Source organism: Equus przewalskii, chromosome 7, assembly GCF_037783145.1.
Source record: "Equus przewalskii isolate Varuska chromosome 7, EquPr2, whole genome shotgun sequence".
Classification (NCBI taxonomy): Eukaryota; Metazoa; Chordata; class Mammalia; order Perissodactyla; family Equidae; genus Equus; species Equus przewalskii.
Window position 1 is genome coordinate 44,044,630 of NC_091837.1, and position 5,281 is coordinate 44,049,910.

At 33.2% G+C, this 5,281-nt stretch overlaps 1 non-coding gene across 1 annotated transcript; it reads right to left on the reverse strand.

Moving 5' to 3' along the window:
• Positions 1–3,851: 3,851 nt before the first annotated feature.
• Positions 3,852–3,933, reverse strand: TRNAL-UAG (transfer RNA leucine (anticodon UAG)). The gene has a single exon. It is a non-coding gene; the product is annotated as a tRNA-Leu (tRNA).
• Between the last annotated feature and the right edge of the window lie 1,348 nt (positions 3,934–5,281).

The following is a 5,281-nucleotide window of genomic DNA, read 5'->3' on the forward strand; positions in this document are numbered from 1 at the left end:
TTGTTGGCTTTGTGGTGTTTATTTAATCAAATTGTCATCACCTTATTTTGTGGAAGTATTCCACTCAATTTTTTTTTTCCTTTTTGCTCTGAGAACTGGAAAAAGACAAGGATTGTGTTCATATTCTTACTCTAAGACACTTATTTTTAGCTTTTTTATTATTTTATGATACATTTCAGGTTAAAATATTTTCATGAGCTCTTACATAATTACAATGCCTTAAGATATTCAACCACTTTGGTAGGATAGGAATAAAGTGAATATTATCTATTCAAAAAAGTTTATGTGATTAACTCTATACATAGGAACCAAAGGATGTTTCCCCAAAAAAGTGAATAAATATCCTCACATTGTAGATAAAATGGCATCAGTATAGGAATGATATATCTGTGTATTACTATCTATAAAAGGAAAATTAAAATATAAAATAGATAATCGTACAATCTAAAGTCTCAATAACTTTCTTCGATTTCAATCCCTAATATAATTAGGTAATCATATTTTGTTCCTGAAGTTTTTATTGCAGATAATGAAGATTAAAAAATATAAATGTGTAACTATTTCTACAGGTGGCTACAAATATTGTAACCTCACTGCCTTACACATAATTAATACCTAAGAAATTAGCATTAGAATAAGAATTAGTATAGTATAAAAATAAACGAGCCATTTTTAGTGCTTATGATTAATTCCTGAATTAATTTATTGTTTACAATAAATCAGAGCAACTTTCTAGGCAAATTTGAATCCCAAGAATACAGTTGATGCATCTTAGCTCCTATTTTATACTCTCCATCCTGGGATTTGGACCAATTGGATACACTTCCAATATTGTGTTCTGTCAAGGTAACTATAATATCTCATGAAGAGGACACTTATTTTGCATCTTTCAACACACATCATATAGGAGAGCCTTTGTTCTCCACTGTCTCTGATGAATACAAGGCAAGAGTAGAAGTTTTCAAAAGTTATGCATAATTCCTTAGCCAATTAAACCTAACTGATATTTATAAAACACTCCCCCCAACAGCAGAATGTACATTATTTCCAAAAGCACATGACATACTCACAAATATAGACCATATTCTAGGCCATAAAAAATACTCCCAAAATTTAAAAGGCTTGGAATCATGTAGCATACACTCTGATCACAACGGTATTAAACGAGAAATCAGTAACAGAAAGATATCTAAAAAATCCCCAAATATTTGGAAATTAAAAGAACACTGTATCAGTTTCCTGAGGCTGCTATAACAAATTAACTCAAATTTACTAACTTAAAACAATAGAAATTTATTCTCTCACAGTTCTGGGGATTAGAAGTCTAAAATTAGTCTCACCGACACAAAATCAAGGTGCCAGCTCCTTCTGGAGGTTCTGAGGGAAATCTGTTCCCTGCTTCTTCCGGCTGCTGGTGGCTGCCTTGACTTGTGCTCACATCACTCCAATCCCTATCTCTTTGATGCGTTCCTCCTCCTCTACCTCTGTGTGTGTCTAATCTCCCTCTGCCGCTCTCTTATAAGGACACTTAATGTTAGATTTAGGGCCCTCCTGGAAAATCCAGGATAATCTCCCTGTGTTAAAATCCTTAACATACATCTGCAAAGGCCCTTTTTCCTTATATAGTAACATTTACAGGTTTCAGAGATTTGGACCTGATGTCTTAGGTTGGCCACCATTCAGCCTACCACATTTCTAGATAACTCATTGGTCAAAGTAATATCACAAGAAAAATAAGAAAATATTTTGAATTGAAAAGGATAAAGCTACAAAACTCCAAAAATTTTTAGATGCAGTTAAAGCAAGGTTTAGAAGGAAATTTAGAGCATTAAATGCTTATATTAGAAAAGAAAAGAAAGTTCAAATCAATGATCTGAACTTTGACTAAGAAACTTAGATAAAGAAGAGCAAATTAAAGCCCAAAGGAAAAGGAAATAATAAAAAGAGCAGAAAGCAATATAACTGGAATCAAAACAAACAAAAACAATGACACCAAAAGCTCTATAGACTGTTATAATTACCTTGATAGAACACAAAATTGCCATTGCATCCAATGCAATATGCCAAAATGAATGGTATAAAATAACAGCTAAGGTACATGAACTGTATTCTTTTTCAATTTTTGGAAAGAATGATAAAAATAATATTTCAGCCAAATTGATTAAAAAAACCCAAAAAATGAGACGCACAAATTACCAGTATCAAGAGTGAGAGAGTAATATCACTGCAGATCATACATGCATTAAAAGGACAATAATGGAGTAAATTTTCATTCTTTGACAATTAATTCAAGAATATACATGAAATGCATAAATTCCTTGAAAGACATAATATTCTATATCTATTAAATGAAAGAATTTGTAGTTAAAAACCTTTTGATAAAGAAACTTTTTGGCCCAGATGGCTTCGCTGGTGAATTATACCAATATTTCTTTTTCTTCAATTGTGGTAAGAACATTTCACATGAGATCTACTCTCTTAACAAGTTTTTAAACATACAATATGTTATCATTGAATCTAAGTACAGTGTTGTACAACAGATCAACATTAAAGGAAAAAACAATACGAATTCTACAAAAATTCTTCCAGAAAATAGAAATGTGTACATCCCAACTCATGTTATAAAGCCAGAATTACTCTAATAACAAAACCAGAAAAGAAATACAACAGGAAATAATACAAACAAATAGCCCTCAAAAACATACATGCAAAAATTCTTAATAAAATATTAGCTAATCAAATCTAGCAATGTATGACAAAAATATATATATACTGGGGCTGGCCTGGTGGTGCAGCAGTTAAGTTTGCATGTTTCACTTCAGCTACCTGCGGTTTGCCAGTTTGGATCCCAGGTGCAGACATGGCACCGCTTGTCAAGCCATGCTGTGGCAGGCATCCTACATATAAAGTAGAGGAAGATGGGCACAGATGTTAGCTCAGGGCCAGTCTTCCTCAGCAAAAAGAGGAGGATTGGCAGCAGATGTTAGTTCAGGACTAATCTTCCTCAAAAAAAAAAAAAAAAATATATATATATTCTGACCAAGCAGAGTTTGTCCCAGGAATATGAGTCTGATTCAACCAAAGTGACTTATCATGTCAACAAAAAAAATAATAAATAAAAACATATGATCAACTGAATAGATTCAGAAAATGCATTTGGCAGTATTCAACAAATATTCATGATACAAATTCTCAGGAAATGTGAATAAAAGATAATTTTCCCAAGTTGATAATGCAAGAGTTACAGCTGTCATATATAATAGTGAAAAATGAATGCTTTTCACATAAGATTGGGACCAAGTCAAAGATGTTTGCCCTCACTACTCTTATTCAACACCATCCTAGAGACCTGAGTCAGTGCAATAAGGTGAAAAGCAATAATAATATAGACATTCAGACATATAGTGGTTTAGATTGGCAACAAAGAAGTAAAACCATCTTAATTCACAGATTATATAATTGGCTATGTAGAAAATCTAAATAATCTAAACTAATGAAATACTTTACCACATTTACAGGATACAAAGTCAATGTGAAAAAATCAATTACTTTTCTTTAACAATGATCCATTGGAAATGAAATTTTAAAATACCATTTATAATAGCATTATAAAACATAAAATACTTAGGAATGAATTTAACAAATATATGTGGGATTGTGCACCAAAAGATCAAACATGATTAAAAGAAATTAAAAACCTAAGTAAATATAGAAATACATCATTTTTATGAATTGGAAGATTTAATATTTTTAAGGTGTCAGTTCTTTGTTTTAAAAAAAACTCTAGGCTGCCGAAGCACAGCGCTTGAGCTTAACCACTCAGCCACGGGACTGTCCCCAAAACTCTAATTTGGCAGCGGTGGGACTCAAACCCATGCCTCCAAAGAGACTGGAGCCTAAATCCAGTGCCTTACACCGCTCAGCCACGCTACCTGCTCAAGGTGTTGGTTCTTTAATATCAATTAATAGATCTGTTTCAATAATAATCAAAAACCCAGCAGGCTTTATTTTATTTTATTTTAAAGGACTTTATTCTTTTAGAGCAGTTTCAAGTTCACAGCAAAGATACAGAGATTTCCCATACACCCCTGACACCACATGTGCATAAGCTTCCCCATTATCAACATCCCCACAAGAGTGGTACATTTGTAACAATTGATGAACCTACACTGACACATCATGACCACCCAAAATGCATAGTTTACTTGGAACTCACTTTGGTGTTGTACATTCTATGGGTTTGGACGAATGTATAATGTATTCATCATTATAATAGCATATTACAGTTGCAAAAGTCCTCTGTGCTCTGCCAATTTATCCCTCCACTGCCCCCACAACCACTGATCTTTTTCTCATCTCCATAGTTTTGCCTTTTCCAGAATGTCATATAGTTGGAATCATACAGTATGTAGGCTTTCAGATTGTCTTCTTTCACTTAGAAATATGTATTTAAAGTTCCTCCATATCTTTTCATGGCTTTATAGATCATTTCTTTTTAATGCTGAATAATATTCCAAAGTCGGGATACACCACAGTTTATCCACTCACCTACTGAAGGCTATCTTTGTTGCTCCAAAGTTTTGGCAATCATGAATAGAACTGAAAAACATCTAGGTTTTGGTGTAGACACAAGGGTTCAACTTCTTTGGATAAATTATGAGGAGCATGATTGCTGGATCCTATGGTAAGAGTATGTTTAGTTTTGTAAGAAATCACTGTCTTCCAAAGTGGCCATACCATTTTGCATTCCTGCCAGTAATGGATGAGGGTTTCTCTTGCTTCACATCCACATCAGCATTTGGTAATGTCAGTGTTCTGGATTTTGGCCATTCTGATAAGTGTGTAGTGATATCATAATGTTGTTTTAATTTGCATTTTCCTGATGATATATGATGAGGGGCATCATTTCATATGATTATGTGCCATCTGTATATCTTCTTTGGCGAGGTGTCAGTTAAGGTCTTCGGCTCATTTTTTAATTGAGTTGTTTGTTTTATTATTGTTGAGTTTAAAATTCAACAGTTTTCAGTGTATTTCTCATATAGCTCTTTGTATATTTTGGATAACACTCATTTATTAGATGAAGTTTTTGCAAACATTTGCTCCCAGTCTTTGGCTTATCTTCTTATTCTCTTGATATTGTTCTTTGCAGAGCAGAAGTTTTTAATTTTAATGAAGGGTAGCTTCTCAATTCTTCATGAATGTGCCCTTGGTGTTGTATTGAAAAAGTCATCACCATATCCAAGATCACCTAGGATTTCTCCTAGGTTATCTTCTAGGA